This window comes from Cyprinodon variegatus, unplaced genomic scaffold (assembly GCF_000732505.1).
Source record: "Cyprinodon variegatus isolate N-32 unplaced genomic scaffold, C_variegatus-1.0 Scaffold646, whole genome shotgun sequence".
NCBI classification, from domain to species: domain Eukaryota; kingdom Metazoa; phylum Chordata; class Actinopteri; order Cyprinodontiformes; family Cyprinodontidae; genus Cyprinodon; species Cyprinodon variegatus.
In genome coordinates, this window is record NW_015151099.1 from 394,435 (window position 1) to 416,073 (window position 21,639).

The window sequence follows — 21,639 nt, forward strand, 5'->3', positions numbered from 1 at the left end:
TGAGAAGAGGACTCTCGGTTTATATGGGACAGAAATTCAAATATCTTTAATAAATGGATTTAGATCAAATACTGCTTCATCTAGCTTTTAGGAAAGACAACAGTGCTTCTCTTTTAAAATGCTTCAAAAAACATGCCTGCAACAAGAGTCCAATTTCATTGTCATGTTGCAACCACAAATGTCTGTCAATTTGGCACTTTCAAAGTAAAAATATTAAAAATATAGGTCAATAAAATAAGGTCCTTCTCATCCAGTAAAGTGAATCACTTTCTACATTTCCTACGAATCTGTAGGGACATTTGAAAAGTTTTTGCAAATCGTTCATGACATCATATCTAACCAACCTCTTGTCTCTTCTGAAAAGACATTTCCATCAAATCTTTTTGTTATCTACAGTCAGAATGGTGGCACATTTAAGCGCATTTTCAGATTTCTGTTTGAATTGTGGAAAGTCTGCACCATTTTGTTCCAATTTTTCAAAAATGAGCTACTTTCTTTTAGGCTATTAAATAAAGCAACACTGTCAAAAGTGGGGAGGCATTTGCAACACTTTGTATGACAATTAAAGCTCCATATTTAATCACTGTCTCACTATCTCCAGTTGCTTGGTTTGAGTCTTATTATTTTTTTTCAGTGGGTATTTTTTGAATTTTTACGGAATGACTATGACCTGGATGACTTAGAACCTTCATCAGCATAGAGTCTTATTATTTTATGTACTACTGGGACGACCTGATCATGCCTAAGCTTTCAATCTCCTGAAAAGCTTTGTCCATTTCACAATTATTAAGCTTTTTATATTTATATATACATTTTTTTGTAAATTATAGCTCAATACATTTTAAAGTTTTTAGTAACAAATTTATAGTTGTCTTTATGTAATGCGAAATCAAAGAATATAAACCCTTCCAGGTACCAAATAAGGTATGGAGAAAAATTCTACCTTATGGATATTGATCATTACCTGTTTGTTTTTATATTAACTAGATCCTTTATACATAGGAAAGGATGTACAAAGGAAAAAAGGAGACTAAAAAACAAGATACAACATATCGAGAAGTATAAAAAGAAAGTGGTGTTTTGGTAGAGAATGGTATAATAAATTCTATAACACTTTATGTTATGGAACATTGGGACCCTTTAACTTGAATCTGTGCTTTGCTTGGTAACCGGGGTGCTGCATGGAGGATTTAAGATAGACGTTCTGAAATATACATGCTTACATAATATAAGAATGTGAAAAATAAATTAAGGTATGATTACAAAGATGTATAAGGTAAACTTCAGCACACAGATGCTCAAACACTCACAGTGCGGTCAACTGGCCCTACCCCCAGGAAAGCCAGCACATCTCGCTAGAAAATCTATTGTATTAATTTAATAAATAAACTAGCACTTTTCCAAGTCAGCAAAAAATAATGCATAAATGTAGGCAAGATTAAATTTTTTGGTTCCTGAGAATCTTACACTCCACACATCAAACAAACACCCACACTGACACACACCAACACCCTGCCTGTGTCTCATCATCTGTGAAGAAATAATGGAATTATATATTTTTTCTCCCTTGCGCGCGATGAAGCATCAAAGTTCAGTCCTGTGATAAGTTGCCCATGTGCTTTGCCCCTGGCCATAACGGTGTGTGGTGTTTTCCTATTACTGGCATGTCCTGTTTCATAGATGGATGGACCTCAGGCTGACGTCTGCCACTGCCTCTGCTCTGCTCTCCGTGTTATTACCAAAATCGATGTCCATGTCTGCCGCTATTTATTATCCCCCACATCCCAACAAACACACCCCCACAGACACACACACAATGCAACAAAAACTAAAGTAGAATGAGATGAGAGCGGCTACCAGGACGTTCTATTGCATGGAAATTCTGCTTAGGCATGCGACTCTCAAATAATATGTTCATGTGTGTGCTCAGCAAGGTAAGTCATGGTGAACAAATTCTAAAAAATAATGAGGATTATTTGTCTTCTAAGGTGTGTCACATTTTCTAGGACCTTATACTAAATTAACTGCTTCTAATAACCCAGAATTGTTTTTAGGAGACTAGCAAAGCACATCATTACTACATGCTACAAAGAGTAAATATAAAGACGAAATAATGAAAATGTTCACTTAGGTCTGGCTTAGGTAAACAAAAAAAAGGAATACCTTAATGCAAAAGTTGCCCTTTCTTATCAAATACTATGTTGACTAACCCCTACCATCAGTTAGAAGCACATTTAAGGGATTTAAATGAGTGAAGCATAGATGATATTTGATGTTATTGGTACCAATATTCTCCCGGAGTTGCTTGGACACTCTTACCACAAGAGGTCGAGCTTTGTGATCCCACCAGAAAGTACTGAAAATGGTTCTAAGGATTTTGTCCAGATAATGGATAATGGCAGGTCAGGTGTCTATTTTTGTTTTTTATTTACTTGCTGATATGCCTCCTAACACATTCAAATATGCCTCCTCAATACATCACTGACCAAACCCCAGAACAATCATGCTGAACAGTGCGGGAGGCAGCATAACATTCACAGCGTCATCTAAAGACCCTTCTATGTCTGTCAGTTGAGCAGAGTTAACTTGGTATCATCTGTGAGATGAACCGAAAAGATCAGCTCAGGATAGCCATCAACGCATTTTCAAGTCACTGGATTTCCTCCATAATTAAACTTGCTATTGTTTTTAAGTTTAAATCAGCTATTGCACAAACCAGCAATCTATTACACGAATGCATCTTTCCAGCTTTTTAATACTCACAGCTTACATTTATTTCTCTGGCTTGCTAAAACTTCTTATAAGTTACATACTTCTTTGTTGTTGTAGTTGATGAAGCCTTCTTTTCATTCTTTCTAAAAATGGAAACTTTACACATGATTTATTATGGCGTTTTTGGTAGGAGAGACTGTACAGGCTGCTGCAGCTCCCTGTCTGGGCTGTAATAACTGCTCTAGTTACTGAATTTCAGCACATTCAAAACACATCATAAAGTTAAAAAAAAAAGATAATATGCGGTTTTCTGTGAATTTTGTCCAAAAATTATGAAGCTGCAATGTCATTATGAAAGTGTTGCCATTGCAACATTGCAACAAGTCCAAAACAGAGAGTAACCTAACTAAAAGTAGCCAATCACTTTAGCACACTTCCCTATATAAATATATCTCTTTGAACAAGACCTAATTTACTGAAGACAAAAGCCATATGTGATATCGCAGCCATACCTTTAAAGTCATATAGACAGTGACCTGCAAAAACTTTATATGATATATCTCTGGCTGTTAAGACAAACTTTGCATCTAATCCATTACTGCTGAGTAAGTTAGTGGTACAAAAGGAGCAGGACAAAGTAGAACAAACAGGACTGATGAAAAGCATTGGGTTATTGTACTGCCTTTTAAACTAACAGATTTTTTAGCCAGTTTCAACCATAAGCTACAGATTTTAATTTGTGAACTCATTAAAGTGTATAAACTCAATTTTGCACAATTCAATCTCAAGTAGATATTTCGTCTAAGAGGACAACAAATTTTGTTTATACCCGTCCAATGGCAATGGCCATAAAATCAACTAGTAACTTTGGGAATCATGAACTTTGGGAATCATGGATCAATTGGACTTTTATATAATATTTAAAATTTGTAATTTATAAGTGGATATATGGCAAAGCAAAAAACTTATTTGCACATCTGCATTATGTGTGGTATTATGTTTATCTATATTATTGTTGGTTTGCATGACCTTGTACATTTGGATGTGTGTCTCTGTGTTGTGTCAAGGTAGTATCCCTGGCGAGCCCCCACAGCGCTCTCGGCCTTCTGTCCTCCCCTCATAACCTCACAAAGACACTAATAAGCCCTCCGATGATGGACGCTTATGGATTTCTTCGCCGCTAATTTCCGTAACTATCACTGTTTGAAAGATAGCTGAGGGAATTAGAAGAGGGGGCCAAGAGAAGGCCCCCTTGTATTCTCTGAGAACACAAGAGCTGTATTATGTGATATAAAAAAAAAAGGAGGAACGTCCCCCTCTTTTCTCTCCTCAGGCTAAGTCTGTGATATTTATCTACACATAGTCACATGACACCATTATGTTTATGGAATATCAAATGCAGGGCCAGCTCTGTCGTATTGGGTTGAGCCTTGGAAATTGGCAGGGGGGCATGCACAGGTTTTTTGTGACAATTCACTCTTTCAAAAGTGACATTTGAACTTTGGTTAATGGTCTGAGATAAAATTGTGTGGCCCCAGAAGTGAAAGGTGAAACAGCCATTTGTGTTACAGTTTAACAATTTGATGTTAAACTATTTGTTCTCTGATAAAAAAAAAAAATTGCATCTGAGAAACAATTAGTATAACGGTATATTCGCTTTCTATTGAGAAAATGATTTCTGATAAAATATTGGACTCTCCAAGGAGGAGAGGTTTGTTATTTTGGGGCCACACAGATGAAAAATACCTTAATTACATAGTAAAGACAAATGCTGGCAAACTCCTGTAACCCTATCCCATGCAGCTGAAGCACACACTGGCTCGAAAAAACACTATCAGATTTAAAAAAATAAAATAAAATACCTGGAGACAATAATTTTCCTATTATATCTGTAACTTTTTTCAGTCCGGTATATTTTCTTAATCATAGTTTATATATCTTTATCGATTAATGTAACTATTGAATATCCTTTAATTACTGCATGTGTTCTTCTTGTTAAGCCTGCCAACATTGGGATGCCCATGCTGAAGTCTTTAAAAAGTGAGTGAGTTGCAGATCCCACCCCAACCGCTTTACCACTTGCTGCTGAGTCCAGCATTAAACCCCATCCATCACTGCCTGTCATAACAGTGGCTGGGCAGCCGACTGAAATACCAATAAATATGAAGATGAACCACATCATAAGTAGCTACCTAAGACCAATCCTTGATGCGGACACATTTTCTCCTCTGTTTGCATTAGTTATTTGTCATCATATGCCACCCGCCTCTCTCCCCAACATCGTCTACCTTGGATGCTGTATGAATCCTTCGCCACAACGAACGAAGGGATTCACTACCTTAGTCTTTTGCGAGGGTGGTCGGGGGCCAAGTTTCTGTCAGTGAGGAATGTAATTAGGGAGAATTAAGCAGTATGGGGCTACAAGGGAGGTCAGGAAGAGCTGGCAGGGTCGAGGCGGGTCACTACCAAGTATTCTGTCTTTTTCTCCTTTCCCCTGTCTCTTATTCTGTCCCTATATGACAGGGCTAGGGTGAAGAGGTGTCATATTTAGCCCTACGCCGTGGGAGGCTGTCAGATTAAGGCATGGATATTTTCTGTCTCCGATTCTCCCTCTTCCTTTGCTTGTCTTTCCCACTTATATGTCCACTTTGGGATTCTCCTGTTTTACCAAGTTCTTAACGTCAAAAGTTCATCCTTTACTACAGTCAAACATAGGAAGTGTGCCTCTAAGGGGTCTGACAGTTTTCAGTGAAAAATTAAAATAAGAATCTCATGCTTTTGTATAAGTCAGAGATGTCAGTTACTTATCTTAACAAAGGTATATGAATATAAAAGTTTGAGTGGCTAAATGAATGACACTAAATCCTAACCCTAATGTCTTTTAGAGAAATGATTGTACCAACCTCTCACCAAACACCAAAGTGTTGCAAGTAAGATTAAACTTTAAAAAGTCTGCTGCATGCTTAAAAGAACACTTATTGGCTAATTTTACGTAAAAACTGTTTGGCAAATTCAGTGTATATATGGGTGATGTAGAAATCGAAATGTATTCTGTTGAATGCTGCTTTATCTGCAGACGACAGCAGTGAGTGTGAGAGAATAGGAAGTGTTGGAGACATTGAAACCACATGTCTATAAAAGACATCAGATACAGAATGATATTAGGACAAAATAATGTAAAAAGAATTCAGCCGAAACACATCCAAGTTAGAAGTGCTTCTGGCTAACTGGAGATGTGGGAAGACTGTGAATCTGAATAAATTTGGGGGCCATTCATATGTGCAAGTGTGTCCCAACAGAGCGTCCATATAAGTGATTTTACATGAGATAGAATACATGTGGAGTCCTTGGGGTAGAGGGCTCTGCATAAAGTGAACACAACCCTCTGACTGTCTCAGTTACAATGTGTGCGTATGCACAGACAAAAACGGATTGATGGAGAAAGCCACACTGTGCAGCTGGTTGATTTTATTGAATGTGTGCACAGAGGGAATTTCCCCAATCATCTCCGGTGCAGTCTGTCTGTCAGTGGGCTACTTACGCGCTTACTCACCCTACCCATCTCTCCCTGGGGACATCTCCTCTTGCGCTGCCTCTGCATCTCCACGTTTCCTTCCTTCCTTGTTTTTGGCTCTCTTTCTTTCGTTCTTGGCCCCGGCTGGGATTTTCCTCCCAGTTTGTCTCATACTTGTCTACTATCTTCACTTTTCATCTGTTGCTTCATCTGTATTTTATCTTGCCGTCTTTTTCTGTCATCAAGTTTTGTCTCTGTGCCTTTCAAGACTAATTAAGGATGCTTTGTAGTTCTGTGATTTTCCTTCAAACTTGTCATTATTTAAAAGTCCTTGGAAATGTGTAGGCTAACTAGTTTGCCTTTATTCTGATGGCCTTATATTTAAAAAAGCTGACATGTCTTATAAATAACTGTAAGCCTCGCAAATACCACTGATTTAACCTAACATTTTGCTGAAAGATAAGTAGGGCCCATTCACACTCTTAGTCTAAACCAGTGATTGGTCCAGGTGATGGTTGAGGGGAATAGATTCACACCATCAGTTGTAATGGTTTGCTCTCACACAGAGATTTTTCATCGCTTCATGCAGTTGCAATTTATTGAGTTGGTGGCAGCATTACTCCAGTACTGTCGTACTATGTAGAGAAAAAGAAAATCTGTCTCACAGGATATCTGTTGCTATCAACTGTAGTTATTTGCCTGCACCTCTTAGCTCTTCTATGTAGCCCCACAACATCTTCAAACTATATTGTTTTAAGATTTGAGCTTTTTTCCCTCTGCTACTTTTTCTACTCAAATGCACTGTTCCTCCGTCACATCCTTCCCCCTGATTTTGGTGTGGCATACATTTACACTGCATGTAAAGCACTCCAAAGGTCAGATAAACTGTATCAAGATGGAAAGCTGTATGTTGTATCTTGCCAGGATATATTTTCAGGGTCCGTTGAGCGGACTGGATGGGTTTCGCATCAAGGTCATCTGCTATAGGAAACAGACTCTGGCATGATTAAAGATTTTTCAGATGTTTGGTTTAAACGCTGTTAAACTATAAATTTCAGTTTATGATTGTTTTGGTCTAATTTTATCTGTTAGACTAAGGAAGAGTATTCTGGATATGACAAAAGATTGATATGGTCACAAAACCTGTAATATTAATAAAACATGTTGCAGTACAAGCAACACTGATCATAATCAGTGCAACTTTGGGAACGTGTTGGAATGATTTTTAAATCTTTTTTTGAGAAGAACCAGATATTATTTGTGAAAACAAACTGGATGATTTTATGCCTTATGTCCCCCAAATGTTGATCTGAAATTAATATTTGTTCAGTCTGCAAGCATGCTTCATATGAACCCTTGATATCAAAAGACAAAATTTGATGTTGTGAAGCTTATTTTGTTACTTTTATGTGCTGAGTTTTCATTTAGCCACGATCAGTTATTAATATTATTTACTTCTTCACTTAATACAATAAAGGCAAGATGCATGATACGCAACAGTTCAACTTATTCTCATTATGAGTGCGTATGAAATCGTACGAAAAGTTATGCACAGTAATTTCGTACGTTTTGGACGTTTTTTTCGTCGTATGCGCATGCGCATCTGACACAACATTCACGAATCTAGAATATAAATTACAATTAGCCCTAACCCTGACCCTAACCCTAACACTAAGATATAAAACAGCAAGCAACGTAGTTAGAGACATGAATAAGTGATGATTGCACTGTTTTTCCCAGTTTTACGTCTGTCCGCGGATCTGCTTTTTTTTTTTGTCTGACAGCGCATGCAAGCTGATCTGGTTTTTTGAGGAAAAACTTCCAAAACGTACGAAATAGTGTGCATAACTTTTTGTACAATTTCATACGCACTGATAATGAGAATATGTTGAACAGTTTCTCTTTGGTGCTTAAGTAAAGCTGATGGGTTTAAAAGGTAGCAGTGTGCTCTGCTTTTGTTTCCTTTCTCTGCAAGGCAAGCAAACAACGGATAAAGGGGAGATTGTGTTTTGTCTTATTAAAATGATATAGATGAGAAGAGAAAACTGGACAAACAAAAAAATAGACTGAAGACTTAGTTAAATATTAGGAGTTCAACAATACATTTATATAAGAAGAACATAAATTACACTTAGTTGAAGAATCAACTGAGGCAAATGTGACAAGATATATTTTGTTAAGTAAGAAAATATTTTTGTTTGTTTAAACAAAGAAGTAAAGGTTTTCTCAATGCAGAACTGTCTTCTTAAAAAATCTTTTTTCAGTAAAAAAATTCATCCAGGTTAAGTTAGAATTGTTTTAGGTTTTATACAAGACATACAAACATGTTTGGACTCTGACAGCTGCGTTCAAGCCCTTTACTTTAGCACGGTAAGAACCACATGATAACTTTGCTATAATTAGCAGCCGTAAGGCAGTGCAGGATTGTTCATATTTTTTGTTCCTTGTTTTAACCATTTTCTACATATTTAACTTTTTACCTTTTTAATGTTTGAGCTGCATTTTTTTTATTTATCTTGTAAACTTCTTTAACATAACTGGGCAACTCAAGAGCAACTCCTTTTCTTTCAAAACAATAAGGGTCTAAAGCATTTACATAAATTGTAAAAAAAAAAAAAAAAAAAAAAAAAACACTCCACAATTGGCGGGCTAATAATAGTTTACATTTAATATATTAAATTAAGCTGGGCTAGTAGCTTCTTGAAAGAGCTTTGCAAGACACACTTTACTTTGACCACAAATGTCTCGGCAGTTTAATATTGAAGCATCCTTTTCACATAATCTCCATACATTGATATATAAAAATCATTTTCATTTAATAAATTAATGAAAAGTAACAAAACACAAAAGTTGATTAAAAGAGCAACACATTTCTGATGTAACTAAACATTGTATTTAAGCTGGTTTGCAATGTTACCCCAAACATGCACTTTGAAACACTTTTTATCAACTGTCCTATTATGACAGGTGTATTTTATGAAATGAACCAACCTTTTTTTAATTATACAGAACACCAAATAGAACAAAGAAAAACTATTTTAGTTGTTGCACCAGATCCTCAAACCCCTCCACAAATTTTATACCACAGCTGGAGAGAATTACAGCTCTGTAAGTTCTTGGTTTTCACAAGACAAGCCAGAGTTAAACTTAACATATAGTGCTTTTAACCATAATTATATATCTATAGCATGACAATCTAAAATAGAAAAAGGCTGGTAAAAAGCATAATTAGGATAAAAAACTATTGGCTATCCACATGTAGTGCAGAAAAGGGGATGTTATTTATAACTGGATGCAGAAAGTGTGCAATTGATACAGTAATTTACTTAGTTGCTTAATCAGACACTTCTTCATGCATGATCTTCATTAGTTCTAATTATGTCCCCCCCCCCCTTTTCATGTTATTTTCAGCAAAAAAATGAACTATTCAAAGACACATTTGCTAATCAGCCTTCATTTTTTATTGAAGCTTTTACAAACACATTGGGAGATACTAATCTGTTCTGTTATGCTACATTTTGTAAGCCAGCTTTCCTTTTGAAATATTTGGTAATGACCCACAAACACGTACGCACTCACACCAGCCCACATCCCCAACCCCCCAACAGATGAACACTAACAAGTATCACTATGCACTGGTTGCATGGGATGGTGTTTCCGCAGAAACAGTGGGGGGATATTGGAGCCAGACGTGCAGAGCTGTCAGGGTATAGTGATAGGGATGGGTGTCAGTCACATCCCAGGGGTCCACACACATACACACACACACACACCCGCATACTCGTTAACGTTAGCCCCTTTACTCTCCTTTGAGCACAGATGAGTGTGATTTGATGAGCTGTAGCAGATGTAAGTGGACACCCCTCTCCTTCTCAATGAAGATATATTCCTGGCCAAGGGTGGATGTGGGGGTCTGACTCTGCACCTTTACTGTGCAGCGCCCAGTCTACATCTGCTTTCCATCAGCCACAAGGCTTACCTTTTTAAGGAAGGGGCGGGGAGGGAAGCCGGGGAAACGAAACAAGAGGTTGTGGATTTGGAGTAGGAGGCAAGGGAGTTGAGCAAAGTTCGGTTTTGGCTTGATTCAATTACTAGCACCACCACTGTGAGAGAACATTCTCCCTCCGGTGTCTAGCTCTGAAAATGTGTGCATTTGTATACATGTGTTTGTGCTGAATAAATAGACTTGTTTTTATGTAAGGGATATGCATTCTTTTTTCTTTTCTTTTTTACAGTGCTTAACAATCCAGGGTCACTAGCATGTTTGTTAGTTACTCGCTTACCCAGTAAGGCCCAGTAAAAATATTCTGCTTGATTCTCAGCATTTATAAGCTTTTTATCTGCAGTGTTTTCTTCTTTGTACATATCCTTTTCTATTTAAAATAATCTTTAACTAGTTAGACAAACTGCTTTCAGTCATACAAAAAGCTTTATAAACACCCTGCTTTAAGCTAAAAAAAATGGTTTGGATCACTCCAACAATTTCAAAGCAGATGTTTTTTTATGAACCTTTTCAGACCAAATAACGTTCAGAAAGACATTCTTAGTATATTGTTAAAGGAGGCAGCTGATGACCACTCATCATGACTGCTTAACATGGAAGTGAAAAAATACGGAACAGACAGAATTCTGCTCCTGGTTTATGTAAGTTTTATGTAGCTGCTGGTTACAATTACTGAGAGCTTGAGTTTGTGAGTTAGTGAGGCTCATATATGACTGTAAAAATTCCTGTTCATGGACTATCTTTTTTTAGGGGGCTAGTGGTGCATGTATATATAGTTAAAACTGCCAAGATGAACTATTTGGTTCTACACAGACCAACCAAATGAATGTTTAAAAAAACATAAGCAAAACCTTAAAATGTTCAGTTTAAGTATGGAGCCTGATGCTGTATTGTGAACATTTTAAAAGGTTGCAGATAGAGCAACACCACCACAAAGCTTTACAGTAACTCAGAAAGTAAAAGGGTTTTATTCCCTCCGATCACAACTGTTGCTCCACAGTTCTGGAATATTTCAGTTTGCAAGAAAACTAGTTAGTATGCAGAAATGTGGGTGAAATAAAAACTTTATGTCTGCACTGTGGCAGCATTATAGTTACGTTAATAACATCCTGAGTAATTGACAAACGTTAAGAAAATCTCAGCAATGACCTTCCCGTTTATGCTGGGGTTTTCTCAGCCTAGGGTCGTTCTGCATGGAGTTTGCATGTTCGCCCTGAGAATGCGTGGGTTCGCTCCGGGTACTCTGGCTTCCTCCCACAGTCCAAAAACTGAAGACTGAAAAGACTGTTAGGTTCTCCTTAGTTGTGAGCTTGTGCATGAATGGTTGCTTGACTCTGTTTGGCCTGTGATAGACTGCCGACCTGTCTAGGGTGTACCCTGCCTCTTGCCCATTGGCAGCTGGAGGTAGGCACCAGCACCCCTCACGGCCCCAGCGGAGTAGGCACGATGGAAAATGGATGGATGGTTAATTGATCACTGAATAGTTATCTTTGCTGTTAATCTACACATACATAGTTAATTTAAACGTTTCCGTAGTGCTGCTATTATCATTATCATTCATCTCTGCTTAAGTGCATCTGAGTCCTTGAGTTTGGCAAGAAATTTGCACTACTGTAAAGCAATGGGTTTGTTCTGACACAATTTCTTATCAAAGAATTTCCTTCAAACTGTAAACTGCAGAAAAGTCGGGAGGGTAGAGGTCCTGGTATGAACAGTAAGCTGAAAAAAAGCGCTAGTACACTGAGGGGTAAAATTTAGATGTGACGGTACTGCATAGCACTGCTTTTGCTATTATTAAGGTAAATCTTGTTGAAGGTAGAGGTTGAAATAAAAGTTTACAGTGGTCTGAATATTAACCAGCAGGGTGCAGACAAGCTTGCAAAGCGTTATATAGTGTACATATTTAACTACGGTTATTTAAGCATATTAGAAGGCATATAAGCTCTAAGAATTTTTGTACAATTTGAGAACAATTCATTTTTTTGTCAAACTGGATAGAAACACAGCTGCTAGTTTATAAATGAAACATAGTACAGCTTTCTGTTATTGCACATTATATAATTTCACCTCTTTTGTTTAAATATTGTGCACATTTTCTCTAAGATTCACACCTTTCACTTTCTTTCTCCTGCCTGTAGCAGACTTTGAGGTTAACTAAGTCTTTGCTTTGCTGATGGGTTCTTCACTTTTTTAGATTTAAGGGGCACACGAGACAGTGAACAATGGGCAAACTGTTGAGCAGCGACTCAAATCAGCCTGGAGGATTTCCTCCTCAACCCTGGACCACCTAACTCCAAATGACATGCCGCATCAGGACGAGAAAGGGCGTTTAAAAAAAAAAGAAGAACTTTGCAGAGAAAACTGAAAGTGACATATATTTGAACAAATGCTAGTTCTATCCCTACTGCTTTAAGGATAAACTTGCATATGATTTCAAGCAGGAGGCTTGTAGGCTTTCAGCTGTACAATTCATTACAAATACCCCCTTCATTTTGGTGCACCACCCCTATTAGACTATTTGACTCAGACTAGGATCATCTTGCATCCCTTACCCAGCTCAAGTGCTTTTAATTCATAAATCTGCAGTAAAAACATCTCTTTGTGCAGCAGCCCCACTCGTCACATAACGTTGACCTTCTTCATCAGATATCTCACACCTTAGCCTACTGTAGCCTTGAGAGGCACTCCTAACCAAATACAGATGAATGTTTGAAAGTGACAACAGATGGAAAAGCCTAGACTCAGAATCTAACAAGTGTGACCAATGGAAATATATGTGTTCAATATTTTTTAATCAATGTTTTAATGAGAGCTTTATAATCAGGCAAAGAAGTCAAATGAAATAAACCATGTTTATTTATTATTATTCAATGAGAAGTGCAATTTTGAAACCTATTACATTGAAAATCCATCTTTTTTATTTGCTTTTATCTATGTGTTAAGATAGGAGGTAATCTAATGATTTATACCCCAGCAATCAATGTATTCTGTTTGGCTCACAAGAATTCCAGCTACGTATTCTTATAGCTTATTGCTATAATAGCTTATTGGTGATCAGTTTTTTGCCAGGTTTAAAAATAGGAATGTAAATAGTTTAAACCTTTACTGTCCTAAGGTTTTTTTTATTGAACAGGCATTCTCTTTGTCCTCAAAAGTTAGACTTACTTACCTCTGAATAGGAACTTTAAACTGGAACGCCCTAAAAGGTGGAATTTCAAGTCGTTAAGTTGGGGGAACACGACTTCCCTGACTTCTGCGGTCATGATGGATGCTACTTGCATAACCAGTAGTAAGACTTTCTTAATTGTTTTTAGCATTCCTTTCCTATTTACATGAACGTTTGTCAGGTACCACTTTTCAGTGCTTTTAAGATAAGGTGCTCAATCGCTGTTTATAGGTCCAAATACCCCATGGATCAGTTTTTATTTTGTAATTGTAACAGTTGTAACCCTGGTCACTGTGCTCAATATAAACAGTGGAGAATACAACCATCTACAAGCGAAAACTGAGTTGCTACATGCATCACCTCGGAGATTACATCCCCCCAACTTCCTAAGTTCAGAGTTAATTCAACTACTCTTTGAGTTTAGTGAAGGGCTGTAGCTCCTTCATGAGGGATAAAATATCTCAGATATTATTCATTATTAGTATAGCTTCTTTAATTTATATCCACTGTCCCCTTCTAGTAACTCCCCTAGCTTCCCAAAAACCCACCTAGGGTTCCCCCACACTGGGCAGACGCAAGCTTAGGCCAGGGATAAGGGAAAGTGCCTGGTAGACAACACTGGCTAATTTGTAAAAGATACAGCGACTGCATGGCTTTCCAAGGCACCGTGGGGGAACCAAAACATTCAGCAGTTGTCCAAACAGATTCCTCGCTCTTCTCTGCAGCCGACGACACAGCACTGCTACACATACACACCCACCACACACACACACACATACTCTCTATCCTCTGGCACGGGAATTTATTTTGCTTGGGGTGATTGCTGTGTCTGCAAGTTCTGAAGTCCTGTTAATGAATTTGAAACGGGGTCATGCCAGGATTGATGGGTGAGAATTATGCATGTGTGTGTGCTTTGAAAACACTGGGAAATAACGTGGGGAGCTATTATGAGATCACACAAGCAAAGCACCTTTGTTTCAGCCAGGCCTCATTTCGGTAAAGATTATCTTCTGTGAATAATCTGATCAATGTAAAATCTGTTCTGTGAGTACAACAGCATGATTGTTGCCACACACGTTTGGGTGAGGGGAAGTGCATTTGCTCCTGCTTTCGTTTGTGTAACTTTTAATTTATTTGCACTCTCAGAAGAAATAAGCAACAGGGGGCGCCTGCACACAAATGTACTGCTGTAGGCACATGCAGGTGACATGAAACGTAAAGACAAGAAGGTGAATGACTCACTCATCTCAGATTCTCTTTGGATCTAATATACAGACATTAATCATGATTATCTTGAGCTGCTCTGCCTTCAAGACAGAAGCAGGGTCTCTGGGAGTGTTTGTATGTCTACATGTGTGAGAGCCTGACCACCACTGCCCTTCTCATATCTGTCTCCCATCGTCTTGTCTTATCACACCACACACATACCACGGCACTGCCTCCTGTGATTGTGTGAAAAAGCCCGGGGCTTTATTTTCCCCACCGCAAAGACAAGGAGAGGAAAAGTGAGTCTAGTTGTTTGTGACAATGCCAGGGTGAACGTGCGCCGCAGTGCTAGGGAGATTCTGTTGTTATAGGGACAAAACAAATAAAGTGTCAGCTATTCAAAAGATGGCTTGGCTCAAGAGGGTCAGGTCAGGCTAATTCCTTTTAAAAACAATCAACTGCCATTTCTCTTCTCATTCTCTCTCTCTGTCTCACCAGATGTTAGCTTTCCTGACAGTGATGGACATTTTGAGAAATTCTCTTCCGGTGGCATCGAGGTCAAGGGTTGCATTACTCTTTGAAATATAAAAATATAAAAAGTATAAATAATAAAAGTCAAGAAATTCACTATGAAGAAGAAATAAATAATCAATTTTTTAACTAGTTGTAAAAGAGATTACACATTAGACGTTTTTTATTCTATGTTTAGAGATGCTGGTCTTTAATGTTATAGTATCTCAGACATTTATTTTTCATGATCCCATCTTTTGAAGAACACAGGTTACAGGTTTTTGTGTTAAGAATGGGTGAGTTTTTATTCCTTTCCTCTAATATCCCTTTAATAGTTAAGATATGTTAGTTACCTTATTAAAAATGTATCTGACATTGAGACACTTCCCTTGTTTTAATCCAGACTTAAACACACCTGTTCAAGACTGTTTGATTGCTCTATCATAAAACCTATCCCAGCTTATCAAACATGTTCATCTGGTTTAATAATGTTGGCTTTCTTGGCTCCTTCACTCAAATATCCTTCAACACGATCTAGTTACTAAAATCTGAAATTTTGCAGTTTACTCTCAAAATAAATGCTGTTGTTTTTTTAAGGCTTCAGCAGTTTTTAACATAGTAAGTAAACAAAAACATTAAAAAGTTAAAGAATACAGCAGTAGGGAAGAGAAAAAAATTGTTGAGAATTTAAAACAAGGCTCTCCAACTAGAATGGCAGGAGGTGAACGAGAGCATTGATTGGAACCTGCACACACTTTCTTTTGTTTAAAACTGAATTTTGTGTTGAACTTCCCCTGCTCATGCGCACAGAAATGTGTGTTCTTTGTGACAATTGTACAATTTGAAAATGGGCTGCAGAGTGGAGGCAAAAAGTTCCAATCTCTGTAGTCTGCAGAGGAAAGAACTGACTTTGTCTATACATAAAATCATGTAGATTGGCACAAAAAATGCTTACAGGAAAATGTTTAAAGTAATAATAATAACAAACTATCATGTCTCAATGTGTTCACGGCAGCATCTTGTGAGATTTTTTTTTTTCCAGCAGCGGTTTGGAAATTTGTCAGATCATATGAGATCATGAAGCTCAAAAATCTAACTTCCCTTGCAGAAAGTTTTGAAGCTGCATTGAAAAGTAGATCCACAAGGCATTTAAGTCTAATTAAGATTTTCATGATGCATCATGAGCAAAATGTGGAAAAAGGTTTTCAGAGGAATTACCTCTTTCGCAGGGTAATAAACAGTCTGTTATGATAGATCACTTAAAAAAAATGTTATTCAAACCTCACTTAAACCCCTTTTTATGACACTGAGTGAAATTATAAATGCAATTTTTCTCAGTTATAATAGGGCTATCATAATTTTTGCAGTGCTTGTACCACATGTTATGACTGGCAATGGTTGCACTAGAAGGCTCAATACACAGGTCAGGCAGGATAACCCCCATATCCTGATTACTGACACAGAATGCCCTCTGGAACACAGGCCAGCAATAAAAAGGCTTCAGTGAGCTGCTGCAACCCTGCCTGCATGGTTGGTGTAGCTGTCTCAAAGTGCAGCTCTTACTGTGAAGTGAGACATTAATCTACCGTGCTGCATTTCCCAAATGTAAGTATAGAGCTATGCACTCAGCTATTGACAGAAACCCCAACTATGAATACAGAAAGAGAATCTATGAACAATGTTTTGAACAAAAAGTGCATATTCATGTCTATACAAATCAATAGTATTTTTGAATAAAAGCTTTTTTCGACCACTTTGAACAAGTTGAAAGACTGAAAAAGGGGAAGGGAGGAAAAAAAGGGGCTTTTAAATCTTCAACTGACATACCCATGTGAGAGGCCCCCCACGTGTCTATGAATATCTCTTTTTTTATAACTATTGAGCGGTTTGTTGAAAAAAGCCTGCTTTATTCAAACCTCAGAATATCGAAGGACAAAAGACTCCTTGACACACAAACAATATAATGCATATTGTAAACAGTAAAGTGACAACTTAAAGCAGAGCACAAAGACTTGACCACGGACTCTTAGAAAACTAAACAGAATTTTTGATTGAAACCTTTTGACAGGAAACAGACTTTGCTAAATTCCTACTCATGTCAAGGCTCCATAAGTTTAAGGACATTGAACTTTGGGCAGAAACATTTAAAAAATATGAAAATATATATATTTAAATATACACCTAATGGTGTATATACCCTGCATTATAATCAGGTTATTTGACAATCTTGCGATAAAAAGAAAAGGAAATGAGGAAAAATGTGCAGTATTATTTCATAAAAATGAAATAAAAACACATAATATTAATTCATTTTTGTTTTTAGAGCCTTGAATTTGAGTATTTATAGATGTTACCTGCTGTTATCCTATTCTGCTATAACAAATCTATTTCATTCCATTTGTAACTATTTATTTTCTTTCAAAGAGCTCACAAAATGCTACAAGTTGTCTGCTAATCCAAAAACATCTTTTTGGATGACATTGACAAAAAACTGTGTTCATAAAGCTTTCCAATTTTACTTTAAAACACTTTAAATCCAGGGCTCATAAAAATAATAATAATTGCAAATACCTTTAAAATTATTCATTTCTGCCTTTTATTTTCAAATTTGATTTTGGTACTTATTCAGTTAAATTTAACTTACCCAATGAGGCGGATTAAAATGAATCAGCGGTTAAAAATGATAACACCTCATTTTTATTTGTAATTTTTCTTATATTCAACCTCAAAAGTAAAAAAAAAAAAATAAAATCTGGCTGGGGGCAGAATAGACAAGTTTGTTCTACCATTTTTAAAACGCAAGAGCAGTTGCACCCCCTAGCCTATTGTTCAAACATATGTGTATGCTTGGGGTGTGTTTTGGTGTGTAAGAATGAGTGGAGAAATAAACAGATTTCTGATGTTTGTCTAACAGCGGAGGTTGTAAAAAAAAATTAAATAAATAATAAAAAAAAAAAAAAGTGTTCATAAGTTTTCAACTCTAATGTAAAAAACTAAGATAAAGGCCTGGGACTATTTTCTTAATGTGAAAATGTGTGTGTATCTGTGAGTGTGTGTCCGTGCAAGTGAGTGCCTTAAAGCGTGCATGTACTGGGGGGGACACTTTGATAAATGGCCAGTTTATGGTGCTGTCACACTGAGTACGTCTATGGGGAAATACTTCCCCACAAGCGCCAGTGTTTGTGTGTGTGCATGTGTGTGTGTTTTGTGAGGGTTACAATGCTCTGGTCATCTGATTGCAACCCTGTGTTCTGGCGCATGATTAATCAAACTGATTGGATGGGGCAAATATGGTTCGTAATAGCTCAAAAAAGGAATGGGTCAGAAGGAGGGTCTGGATTACTACGTCTGTACCTGAAGATGTGTGCTTGGAGGGGTGTGAATGTTTGCACATGTGTGATGTGTTTGTATGTTAAGGTGCAGAGGTGTGCATGCCAGGGTGGGGGAGTGTGTGAAGTGAGGCTGCTGTGTGTTTCAAGGTCAGAGGTCAAATAAATGGAACATGAAAGAGTAAAAACACAGCGTAGCGTTGCTGACACAGCCACAGCTTGGTTAATATCTTACTGCGGCTCTGCGGTCACCGCGGGTGCGCGCGCTCCTTCTGGCACATGAGCACAGCCCAATTCACCTACAAACACATGTATCCCGGCATGGTACAAAGCAACGTTTGAGTAATTGAGCTGTGCCATTGTATCTTCGTAAACGCTGACATGTCTTTACATACCCTTTGTGGCCGAACAATGGAGTGCCAGGACGAAGTTGTCACTGGTCACAAGGAAAGCGGAAGAGAGAGAGGTAGGGCCAGAAGGAAAGGAAGAAAAACGATAAAGGGAGATGGGGGAGGCAAACAAGCAGCTCAGCTAACATAAATATGGGTGCCACTTGTTTTTAGATCAGTGCCACGACAGTGAGGTAACTTTTAATTTGCTTTGATCTGCCACCTCAGCTTTGGAAAATCTGATGATTTTGAGAGGTGTTTGTGTTTTACCACAAGGATAAGGAGTCCAAACTCTGAAATTATCTCTTTAATATCCTTCAATAATCCTTATATCCCTTCAGCCATCTATATAGAGCCACAGACAAGGAGAGACTGATGTTTAAGGGCCATTAAAACATAACAGTAGAATAGCACAATCGTGTAAAAAGCAATATGATAAAATAGAAAAAAATAATTTCAAAAATATACACACATAGACTGACAACCGAAAGATATGTTTTTCTTTTTTTTAAGTTAAATCTGTGAACTTCAAAACACAGCCAAAGAGAGGCCAGATAGGCCTTCATTAACAATAATGTGCTTTTCCATGGTTATACGAACACAAACAATTTCACTTCGCACAGCCTCACATTTTTCACACCTTGCATTACGCACATCAATCATTGCATCCAAATGGGGGGGGGGGGTGTAAAATCCTAATTGTGAGGAAGAGGTTGTTGCACACAAGAGCATCCCAGGGCTTACTGATTCATTGCACCCCAATCAGAAAGGCATGAGGATAATGGCCCCCACATTCTCCAGCTTTCTTTCATTTTCTTGTCTCTTTCTCTTCATCCCTTTTCTCTCATTAAATCGGTTCCAGCCCTTAACCCTGTGGGCAGGTGCTACTGTAATTAGCCATTATTTGACTATCAAAAGTCAGGAGTTGATTAAATGGCTGCGAACCGGCGCAGCAGCACACTTTCCCCTCTGAGCCACAGCCCCGTAATTTCAAAAGCTTCTTGCAACCTGCTGAGGGCCTTTCAGGTCTGTGAGACGCCGCTTCCGACTGCTGGTAAGAGCTTGTTGCCGGCAGTAATCAAAACTGATAATCTTATAGGAGAGAATGGGAGGAGGGGAAGGGAGTGGGGGGGTTGCAGTGGGCTGTGGGTGGAGGAGAGAAAAGAGAGTTAAAGAAAGAAATGGTTGGGGGCTTTCGGGAGGTTGGAGCTCAAGCAGAGAGCCTTCCATTAGAAATGTGTTGTTGCTCCGAGGGGGCCTGTGGCCAGCAAGCGGTGAAAAATGCTGCCTTCTTAAGGCAAGTGAATGGCATCTCTTTAGTGATTAGGAGCTGTAATAATGGGCACCCCTGCCTGTTAACCCTAAGTCCATTTTATTGCTAATTCATTTACCTGTTATTTCAGACATACTTGACGGGAGTCACCTGCTAAGAAGTCATGTTTGTCAGGCAGGTATGCCCATTAGCTGGGGATCTTAAATCAGCCTTACAATGGTGCGGGTAGGGGAGCACGGCTGGCCTTGTTGTTCACAGATAACACCACACTGCAGTTTTCTTGACCGGCCAGGAAAATCTTTTCTGCTCTAAAAATAATTAGACTTCATCCCTGGAGCGGTTTTTAATTAATGCATAATTTTTTTTCCCTCCCTTCCCTCACTCCATTATAAGTGGATTTTAAGCCTAGTTGATCTGCTTTTGTGCTCCGCTGCAAAAATCCTGTACACACACAAAAATAAAATTAAATCCGACCTGGTGCATTAAGAAAAAAACAGCTGGTCAAAAGCAAGTTATGAAAGCAGGTAATAATCTCCTTTTTTGTTAGTGTACAAAACCAGACCTGACTTTGTGAGTTAGCTTCATTGAGTTTCAGGGCTAGCTTTTCCATCTCCACGACTAAATCTATCCTTACAAGGCAAAACCATCAATATCAACATAAATATTTGACTAGATATATTTTCCACTGGAACAAATCATGTCTGTTCTATTCCCCAGGGAGAGTCGGGGTAAAATAATCACGCCCTGGTTAATGTACTGGATAATTCTCCCTAAAGGTAACACTCTTTGTGATAATATCCTTATATATGAGGATTTTGATCTAAAATGTCACAGTGGAGATTAACTCCACAACCAGACTCCACAATCGCAGCAAAATATGTAAATATATACAAGGCTCTGATTGGATTATTGCATTTGAGTACTGGATTTTTCAGCTAAAGTCTGGTGCTTCAGACAGTAATCAACACTGGAAGAAAAAGCAAAGTGTGTGTAATTTTATTTAAATTGAGCATTTTGCCTAGATTTTATTATTTATTTATTTATTTATTGCTGTGCTGAGGCTGTAAGGGTTAATATCAGCTGTGTGGGTCACGTTCCGTGACCGCTTTAAGCAAGTTTCAGTGTTGTTAGCTGAATAAAAGGATTATCCAGTATGAATTAGTGCTAAGACACAGAAAACCTCTCTTGGGATGATGCTCTTTGAGTGTGTATCTGTGTGTGTGTATTTGATGCTTTCATATATTGGGCCTCTCCTGGGATCCCCCACTCTGCCTAATCATTGTTTCTCTAACAGATAATTCCCCATGTCCTCACGCGTGTCCCTGTGTGTACTTGTGGACGTGTTAATTAGCACTGTGCCGGCCGAGGGTGCTCTTCCTTGTAATCACTTAATTAGGGGTGACGGCCCCAGTGCTTGTTTACTCAATTAGCTATCCTCTTTAATTATCTAATTCACAGAGAAGGAAACATACTTGTTAGCAACCTCAGTGACAAAGTGTTACAATAGAGCACATGAGTTTTTGTAGTTGTTTAAAAT

General features: G+C 38.0%; 1 protein-coding gene across 8 annotated transcripts in view; it reads right to left on the minus strand.

The window, feature by feature from the left end:
* prdm16 (PR domain containing 16) overlaps positions 1–21,639 on the minus strand; it is a 127,994-nt gene that overhangs the window by 57,101 nt on the left and 49,254 nt on the right. The gene's annotated exons all lie outside the window — the stretch shown is intronic.